General features: G+C 43.5%; 1 pseudogene; it reads left to right on the top strand.

Moving 5' to 3' along the window:
* The first annotated feature begins 368 nt into the window (after positions 1-368).
* LOC140482643 (zinc finger BED domain-containing protein 5-like) lies at positions 369-1026 on the top strand (annotated as a pseudogene).
* Positions 1027-10585: the final 9559 nt, after the last annotated feature.

The following is a 10585-nucleotide window of genomic DNA, read 5'->3' as shown; positions in this document are numbered from 1 at the left end:
CTTGAAGGACATTGCTGTGTGCAGATGGATAGTCGCATAACATGAGTCTGTTATTTTCCCTGCACCCATGGAGGTGTGCGCTCTGATTGGTTGCTGCGCTATTATTGATAGTCTTCTCTGTGAATGGCAAACCATTTGAACTCGTTCGCAGTTGGCACTGACTCTACTGCCAAGATCAATATCACCGAACCCGTGTCGCTTCTAGAAAGATGAAACGCAGCTTTTCCACTGTTCTACCAGGTGGCAGAATGAATGCACGTTACAGCTAATTAGCCAATCAAATTTTGCCACTTGTCTGAGCGACTTAAAATTATCGTGATAAGGTAAAAGCCATGATTCTATCAGGGTATTTGAGCGACAGTGTAAAAATGGCCTCATCGAGTAAGAAAAAGTGCAGGCAGTATAGCATGGACTATTTGTGATATGGCTTTATTCAATCGCCATCTAATAAGCAGTTACCACTGTGCTTGCTCTGTGAACAAAGTTTTTCCAATGAGGCCATGAAGCCTTCCCATCTTATTAAACATTTGGAAAAGAAACACAGTGACAATAAGGACAAAGGTTTGGCATATTTCAAACATTAAGAATAAATTCAATCAGTGACCAACGATTTCCACTGCTTTTTCAAAGATGGGAGCCACAAATGTGGATGGCCTTGTGGCATCATACAACATAGCGAAGCAAATTGCAGAATGTGGTAAACCTCATTCCGTGGGTGAATCGTTGGTGCTTCCAGCTATTGCCGAAGTATTATCAAACGTGCTACATCAGGAACCATCAATGACTATCAAGCGTGTTCCTCTTAGCAACGATTCGGTGAGAAGATGCATCAATGAAATGGCCTCAAATGTTGAGGATAAATTATGTTCCTTTTTGATATTGAAAGAAATCGGTGTCCAAATTGATGAAAGTACGATATGCAGAAATCAAGCTTTACTTTTGGGGTACGTGCATTTCATCGACAAAAATGAAATACGAGAAGGACTACTTTTTGCTCTGGATCTACCGACAGATACCAAAGGGTAAGACTATCTTCGACAGCGCCAAGGATTATTTTGATAAAAAGTCTGTTCCCCTCAAAACCATTGTTGCTTGTGCTACGGATGGCGCGCGTGCTATGACTGGCCAACATCGGGGATTTGTCACATTATTAAAGAGAGAAGTGCCACATGTTTTCACAGTACACTGCATTATCCATCGGCAGCATGTCTGCAAAGAAACTTAGTGAAGCCCTCAACTATTCTCTACAAGTGGTGACAGATGCGGTAAATTATATAAAGAGACACGCTGTGAATGAACGACTTCTCCGCCAACTCTGTAAAGAAAATGAAGATGAATTTCTGCAATTGCTGCTACACACAGAAGTGAGATGGCTCTCGAAAGGAAAATGCCTCAATTGTTTCCATGAACTGTTTGATTCTATCAGCGAATTCCGACACAGAAATAATGAAAACCTTTGTATGAAAGCCGAAACGTAAAACACAACTGTGCATATCTCGCGGATATATTCGATAAGTGCAATTCGCTGATCATGCAGATACAAGGAGATAATGTGAGTTTCATAAAAGCAAGGAGTGCTGTTACATCTTTTATTGTGAAACTTGATCTCTTTCATCGGAATATCAGTCGTCGTGAGTTTTACCAGTTCCCGAGTTTAAACAGTATCGCGGAGGATGTTACCAATGATCAATCACTTACCTACTCAGCTCATGTTCGTGCACTGCAGGATGATATGAAAATACGATTTGCTGATCTTATCAAGATGGAGATCCCTATATGGTTGACTGACCCCTTTATCTCATACGCAGAAGATATGGTCATTTGCCTTCGGGAAGAACTGAGAGAGCTCCAAAATGACACTGCAGTGAAAATTCGGTTTTCGCAAATGGTGAGCCCCTTTTTTGGATTCAGGATGCCACCCAATGTCGTTTCCCGCTATTAAGCGAAGAGGCAAAGTGGTTTGCACTACCATTTCCTGCCTCTTATTTGGTTGAGAAAGGATTCAGTGCCAGAATACAAGATAAGACCTGCAATTGCATGGATGTTGTTCAGCGTGGTGACCTGAGATTGCTTTTGACAAAAATTGATCCAGGTGTATATGCAAGACAAGATAAACCACAAGGATTGCATTGACTATTTTGCTATCACAGACTAAATTTTATACATTAAGCCAAAAGTAGGTGGACTGTAAGAACAGTAATAAATTATAACATTTATTTTTTGTTGTATATAAAACATATTTCACAAATATTTTCTGTTTTCAGCACTGCAGTGAATTGCAGGTATATGTGTAAAAACAGACTTTGGTGATTTTGGGGCGTTGCATGATTTCAAGGATAAGAAGGGGGCGTTGAACACGGAAAGGTTGAGAAACACTGACCTAGATAACATGTTCCTTCAGTCAGTAAGGGCTCTTTTACTGTCTGTTCCTGAGTGTGGCCAAGTTGAGGTAGCAGTGGCATTATGGGTAGGCCCTCTTTGGTTAAAGACAAACATCGTGTCTAAAACAAGTGGTTTGTTGGCAAAGTGATTTTCCCTTCTCCCACAATTACCCCTTTTTTTTTAGCAAGTGACAGGTCAGGAGCTGCAGAGCTGGGGGTTTACCTGGTGGGGGAGGCTCAGTATTATTCAGGTAACTCTCAGACTCAGATTGGTTGGAGTCCATGTGGTCTGAGTCCAGATGCTCTGCACTGTGGGCAAAGTCATCAGCACAGTGAATCTTGGCAAGTTGGGGGTCCATGGGGCAGGGGGTAGCAGCATTGGACATAAGCGCAGACAGTATTGTGTAACCAGCATAATGAGGAACATGATAGGGGCAAGGATTGCAATAAAGACAATGAGCATAGACACGGCATAATGTCTCACAGCGCCAGGGTCCCAGCCTCAAACGATTGTTTGCGTGGAGTTTGCACATTCTCCTCGTGTCTGCGTGGGTTTGCTCCGGTTTCCTCTCACACTCCAAAGATGTGCAGGTTAGGTGGATTGGCCATGCTAAATTGTCCAGAGTGTTAGGTACATTAGTCAGAGGAAAATGGGTCTGGGTGGGTTACTCTTCAGAGGGTGGGTGTGGACTGGTTGGGCTGAAGGTCCTGTTTCCACACTGTAGGGAATCTGATCAAATCTCAGATAAGTCATATATAGAAATGTTCTGACATGCAATTCTCGAATGCAAGGTCCCTCAGTCCATCCTCTGTGCTCCAGTAATGGCTGGGTAATCTTGCCAGAGCAAAGGGGAGCATAGGGACAGCTAGTTGGCCTCTTCCATGGTTGCCTGGCGAGCTGGTGTCTGCTGAGCCATCTGCTCGGGTCATCAGGAGTATAAGGAATGGGCCTTTCCCCTCGGGTCCAACTTGCTCCAGTCTCAAATGCAGGCCTGTGAATGTAAACATTGTAGAGGTCTGGTTAGCCCATGTTGATATTTCCACATTATTGACCACAGTTGTAGCAGCATTGCCAGTGGTTGGGATGGTTTCAATCCATATATTAATTAGATCTACTATTATCAGACAATTTTGTAACAATGTACTTGAGGTAGCTCTACAAAATCAAGTTGTAGACAAGTAAAAGGGCCCACCAGGTAAGGGAGTGGGTTGAGCACCCCCCTTGCCCAAGTGTGTACAATTATGCACATCAGAAGCTAAAACAGACAGGAGCAATGAAGGAACACAAACCTGTCCTGCATAGGTTACCATAGCTTGGTTTGAATACAGAGGGAACACCCCATTTGAATCCATAGTTTGTGCTCTTCTCCAGGGGCTCCCCCATGCAATTTCTGTATCTTTCCCAGGTCTGGCGTACCCATCCTAATAGCGTCTCTCACCAGGTTTTGCTGGGAACCCAATGGGACCAGAAGTTTGGGGTGTAAGGCTGCCTGCTTGGCAGCAGCGTCTACTTGCTCATATCCTTTGGAGAGTGTATCCGTCGCACCAGTGTGAGTCGAACATTTGCTAACTGCCAGACTGGTTTGACAAAGCAGCATTACTATAGGTTGTCCTGTGGAAGTTAAATCCTGTATGTTCTCACACATCTCTTATCGTGGACCACATCAAAAGCACAGTCAGTGTATATATTTGCAGATTTTGCTTTAACGAGGATGCACACATGTCGATCCTCATGTTAGTTCCAAGGTTAGGAAGGACAGTTCCCTCTCCAGTGGCAAATGTCCACAGTTAAAGCAAGGGCCTGCCATTAGTCCCCGGTATTTCGCTATGCCGTTCCCAGTACCAATGGTGTAGTACTGGGGTCTGCCTGTCTCCTATTCCAGGGTTCCCTGGGGAAGAGGCTGCTCAGCAGTGATCACTGGACGGGCATCGGGGGTAGGTTCTGCCCCCAGTGGATATCTTGGTCCCAGTCAACCTCATCAGGGCTGGCACATGGGGTCGCTGGCAATATTCGGTGTTTACCTGTAACTTTGATTGTGGTTTGGTCTCATCGTGACCATCCCAGTAGAAGGCCAGCACTCACCTCACGTGTGACTGAAATCCCTGGGCTCGTTCATATTGTTTGTCCGGACCACGTTGGTGACACCATAGCATTAAATAAAGGTGAGTCAGCTTCTTGATTCAAGATTTGATCACCTGCAAGTGTTCTGTAACAGGCAACAAACTGCTCCCAGCAATCCCTTCATGACTCCCAAGGTTTGGGATTGCATTGCAGAACATCACTAATATTTACAGGCTGTTGTAAGGCTCGTTCTAATGACTGGATTAAGTGGTTCTCCCCTTTCTACTTGGTAACTGTTTCAGGGACAGGATCTTACAGCGAAGAGCAAACAAGTCCTGAGGAATGGCCTTATACCTCTGTACTGCTCTTCAGACACATTGTGCAAATTGGGCCAGTTTCTCCTTGTGGTCAGGGGGTTGGTTCATTAATGTTACTCCGTGTCCCGGGACGGCCCATAGTTTAGGATGGCTCTGCCCGCTCATCTTCCCAATGTCGGCCATGAAGCCAGTTGCTGATGGTGGACCCTTGATCGTCAGAGTAAGAAGAAGGTTTGGAATCAGGGGTGTGCTGGGGACTATCAGGAGATGTTCGGGGCTCCATGGGTGTCCTGGAGTAAAATCCCCATTCCCCATCCCTTTCAGTGTCATCCTCTTCCTCAAATAGTGTCAGTATGCCAGACATGAACTTGGATTATATTTACAGCACTGTCCCACCCATCCATTCACACTCAGTTTTAGCATCTCCCAGTTGTTGGGAGTACAATAGATTGTACACATGTATATCTATCTATCACATGCATTATTCCTCTACATGACTAACAAGATATCTTTCCACTGAATAGCGACACTGACCTTCCATTCTTTAATTAATATTTAACACAATTGCTCATTTTTTTCATAATTAGGTTTAGCACCTGTTCACAAGAGGCCACTTCCCAGGTCCCTAGTTTTCTGAGCTACACCGAGGGTACTAAATCAGGACTAAAATGTCATTTAAAAAAGTATAGTAAAGTGTTTAAGTCAAAATTTACAGTCATCAGACACATATCTAGAATGTTCATAATAAATTTTCTAAAATCTAAAGTAAGTCAATTAACTGATGTTCTGTCCTAAAATTTTAAAGGTACCCACAGCATCTGCTATTTTGACTGCTGACCTGATTGTTCATGTCCAATGGTGCAATTTCCCAAGAGTGACTTTTCCTTAGCAACATCTGATACCTAAATTCCCTTCTTTTTCATGTCAGTAATATATTCAATTTGAATGTCTACGAGAAGCAATGCCTCCATACTATGCAATATTTATCTCTATGGCTTCAAGATATGTTAATTAAGTGCCTTATAAATCTTTTAAAAAACTGTCCTGAGCAATGAAGTTGTGATACATCAAACCTTTTTCCAAGTTTGAGGAAAAATGACAAGTGATGCAAAACACAATCCCAAACACTGATTGCATTTCCATCACATCAAAAGCTCTCCCAGTCGTCTTCGACAACAGAATCCCAACAGTTAGATTTGTCCTACTCTTTGGTAAAAGTGAGGACTGCAGATGCTGGAAATCAGAGTCGAGATTAGAGTGGTGCTGGAAAAGCACAGCAGGTCAGGCAGCATCCGAGGAGCAGGGAAATTGACGTTTCAGGCAAAAGCCCTTCATCAGGGCTGAACAGTCCTAATGAAGGGCTTTTGCCAGAAAGATTGATTTTCCTGCTCCTTGTCCTACTCTTAGGCACGCTTATCAAGTAAAACTAAAATGGCCACAGCACAGAACGTTACTCAACCTGTTGTTTCGGTGCCTGTGCTTTGCATGAGGAACACAGAAAGTCCCATTTACCCTTAATGGTTCCTCACTTGCTGTGCTACCTACACATTCACTCATATTGCCTTAACTTCTGTTGCCAATCACATGCACAAAGCTCAGTTTGTTTTAAGGGATGGTCGAGGTGAATATTAATCAGCCATGCTTCAATTTAACCATGATCCAATGACACAGATGACTGACTGACAATGTGTAAAGGTCAATCAATCTTGCCAATTCATTCTGATTGTGCAGTCAGGACTAATACAACTGGTTTTAAAATACTGAGTAAGATTGGCATATTTAACGAGAGCTGGAAACTGAATAATTGACTCAACATTGCACTGTGAAGTAATAAGAATAAACAGATTTCAAAGTCGCAAAATGATTCAAATCTGCTTAGTGTTATATTGTTCCAGGATTGTTCTATTACGTGCATATTCCATCCAGCTTATTAAGTTACAAGTTTTCTTCTTATTGAGTAGGAGTTTTGATAAGAGTCTTCAATATAACTGAAAATTGATTTAGTCAAAATCCAATTTTGTAATAAAATGTGCAGTTTTCAACTCTGAAATCCAGTATAATTACCTGCTCTTTGCCGCTCAATTTAATCACAAATTTGGTTCTTTAATCAGTTCTGGTCTGTCATTGCTCATGGAGAATGTTACAGGCTGTGAAGTAACTGCAGCCACAATAATAAAAATCTTGTCACAACTGCTCCCTATGCACAAATAATGACTAATAATGACACGGATATTAACAACAGTATTTTAACTTTTGTTACATAATTTTTACAAAATACTGTTGAACTGACCCTTCAATTCTTGGTGAGGAAGGGAAATGAATACAGAATAAAGCTACAATTGGCACTTGGACTCAAATGAGATGCAGCAGTCTTAAAATTATTCTGGATTAGTGGTGCTGGAAGAGCATAGCAGGTCAGGCAGCATCCAAGGAGCAGCGAAATCGACGTTTTGGGCAAAAGCCCATCATCAGGAATAAAGGCAGAGAGCCTGAAGCGTGGAGTGATAAGCTGGAGGAGGGTGGGGGTGGGGAGAAAGTAGCATAGGAAATGACTTGGGAGTTGCAGTGGGAGAGGGACTCCCTGAGATTCTTGTAGAGAGAGGAGGAAAACATCTTCAAGGCAGGCATCCTTGCAAGAGGATTCGCAGTAGGGTTAAAATCAATGAGGTAAAAGCAATGACTGAAGATGCTGGAAACCAGATTCTGGATTAGTGGCGCTAGAAGAGCACAGCAGTCTTAAAATTATGTCGAGTCTGAAACAAAATTTACTTATGCCAGTATTATTTTCTGAAAACAATTTTGCTGGTTTGGAAGATTTATATTCATCTTATACCCTCAGTTTTACAATTTTTAATTGAACTATAGAAAGTTCACTGTAATTCCTCCACTTAATGACCAACTATAAAAATCTGAGGCCATGTCCTTAATGGTAGGTTTAGGTCTTTTTCAGAAATAAGCAGACACCTGTTTTTTTTAATCCTCATACAGATCATTTTGCACCTAGGTCCACAGTACTGAAACGTTAATTTCACTGCACTAAACCATATCGCTGAATTTTATTGTAGTTTTTTAAAAAATTAAACTTTGACAGGGAAGCAGTGTACAGTTTGATCTAATTTGGTTACAGTGCGACTGCCTTTTAGCTCCTTTAGTCAATTCTTTGACGAGTCCAACACCTGGGGTGAAAGGGGTGAATCTGGTCTTTGGTGGTTGCATGAAATTACATGGGGGAGTTGAGGGCAGGTTTTTGCTGGTGTCAAATGGTGCAAAATCTAAGGAAAAGACAAGCTTTTTGAAAGATTGTAATGCTGTTCTCCTCCACAGTAAACTAATTTGAATCTAATAAGACTGGTCTTCATGACAGCACAAATTGTGACTCCTTGGAAATTGACAGCAGGGCAGTCATGGTGTGTGAGGACGGGTGGGTTAATTCCTCACCCAATGAAACTTTTACAGAATTTGCATTTCATAACCACAGATGATTCCTTAAAAAGAATTCATCATAGAGTCCCAAATTCCAATTTATTTCAAAGCACCCCAGGATCTGGAACTCCAGGGATCGAAACACACACATTCAATCACCAGCAAGAAAATGTGCATTCAAGCCTGAACACAAAGAGTTAATGTTTCTACAAGGTTCAGTTAATCAGTGTCAGCAAAATGAGGACTGCAGATACTGGAGTTGAAATGTTGGGCCTTCTCGCAGAGTGCTTTAGGGAACATCTCCAGGACACCCGCACCAATCAACCACACCGCCCCGTGGCCCAACATTTCAACTCCCCCTCCCACTCTGCCGAGGACATGGAGGTCCTGGGCCTCCTTCACCGCCGCTCCCTCACCACCAGACGCCTGGAGGAAGAACGCCTCATCTTCCGCCTCAGAACACTTCAACCCCAGGGCATCAATGTGGACTTCAACAGTCTCCACGGGTCCTAGTCTCCTCACCTAATGGAAACAATTTCCTAGCATCCACCCTTTCCAAGCCATGTATTATCTGGTACGTCTCTATTAAGTCTCCCCTTAATCTTCTAAACTCCAATGAATGCAATCCCAGGATCCTCAGCCGTTCCTCATATGTTAGACCTACAATTCCAGGGATCATCCGTGTGAATCTCCGCTGGACACGTTCCAGTGCCAGTATGTCCTTCCTGAGGTGTGGGGACCAAAACTGGACACAGTACTCCAAATGGGGCCTAACCAGAGCTTTATAAAGTCTCAGTAGCACAATGGTGTTTTTATATTCCAACCCTCTTGAGATAAGTGACAACATTGCATTCGCTTTCTTAATCACAGACTCAACCTGCATGTTGACCTTGAGAGAATCCTCGACTAGCACTCCCAGATCCCTTTGTACTTTGGCTTTACAAATTTTCTCACCGTTTATCTCTCCACCTTGGAGGCTCCCTGCCTTCATTCCGCGTCGGAACACTTCAACCCCAGGGCATCAATGCGGACTTCAACAGTTTCCTCATTTCCCATCCCCCCACCTTGTCCCAGTTCCAACCTTCCAGCTCAGCACCATCCTCATGACCTGTCCAACCTGTCCATCTTCCTTCCCACCTATCCACTCCACCCTCCCCTCTGACCTATCACCTTTACCCCCACCTCCATCTACCTATTGCACTCTCAGATACCTTCTCCCCATCCCCACCCCCCTCCCATTTATCTCTCCACCTCTGAGGCTCCCAGCCTTACTCTCGGAGTTTTTCCTGTTGCACTGAATAAGTTGAACTTGGTGAGCCTGGAGAGTGATATCAGGTCATTGTCTGGTGGATATCCCTCCCCGATAGTCTTTGTATGCGTCAGTGCCTGAGGGGAGGTGTCTGTTCTGCTTACTCTCTGCTACCATCGAGGGCCTGGTGACTGTCACTGGCCCTGGTCTCTGCTGGTCATCCAAGCTCGTCCCCATCATCATGTGGACCAGGAGCAGCAGCTAAATAACCCTGGGCAGCTCCAGACTGAGAAACAGAAGATCCATGCTGTGTTGTGATCCACACTGAGGAGTTCGCTGAAGAGAAACTCAATTGTTCTGACAGTATCTGTGGAGAGAGAGACTGAGTTAACATTTGGGGCCAGTGACGCTTCTTCCAAAATGAAAAGTCTGAATTCCAGTAACATTTGGATTTTTTTTTAACAAAAGCTGATTTTCAGCTTTAATATTTAATCAGATTTCTTGACGTTGTACATTGAAGGGTGTTTGTGTCAATGTCTCAATGTTGGCAGTGCAGGAGGACAATTCAGCCAGAGTTTGTCCACTCAGTCCTTTCCATTCTTTTCCTTTGATTTTCTCGCTTTGTGTTTCTTTCCTTTCAATAGACAATAGACAATAGACAATAGATGCAGGAGTAGGCCATTCTGCCCTTCGAGCCTGCACCGCCATTCAATATGATCATGGCTGATCATTCCTAATTAGTATCCTGTTCCAGCCTTATCTCCATACCCCTTGACTCCACTATCTTTAAGAGCTCTATCCAATTCTTTCTTAAAAGAATCCAGAGACTGGGCCTCCACTGCCCTCTGGGGCAGAGCATTCCACACAGCCACCACTCTCTGTGTGAAGTAGTTTCTCCTCATCTCTGTCCTAAATGGTCTACCCCGTATTTTTAAGTTGTGTCCTCTGGTTCGGCACTCCCCCATCAACGGAAATATGTTCCCTCCTGCCAGAGTGTCCAGTCCTTTCATAAGCCTATACGTTTCAATCAGATCCCCTCTCAGTCTTCTAAACTCAAGGGTATACAAGCCCAGTCGCTTCAGTCTTTCCGTGTAAGGCAATCCTGCCATTCCAGGAATTGACCTCGTGAACCTACGCTGCACTCCCTCAATAG

Source organism: Chiloscyllium punctatum, chromosome 11, assembly GCF_047496795.1.
Source record: "Chiloscyllium punctatum isolate Juve2018m chromosome 11, sChiPun1.3, whole genome shotgun sequence".
NCBI lineage: Eukaryota > Metazoa > Chordata > Chondrichthyes > Orectolobiformes > Hemiscylliidae > Chiloscyllium > Chiloscyllium punctatum.
The sequence above is the reverse complement of the archived record's forward strand: the minus strand, read 5'-3'. Positions and strand labels throughout refer to the sequence as shown.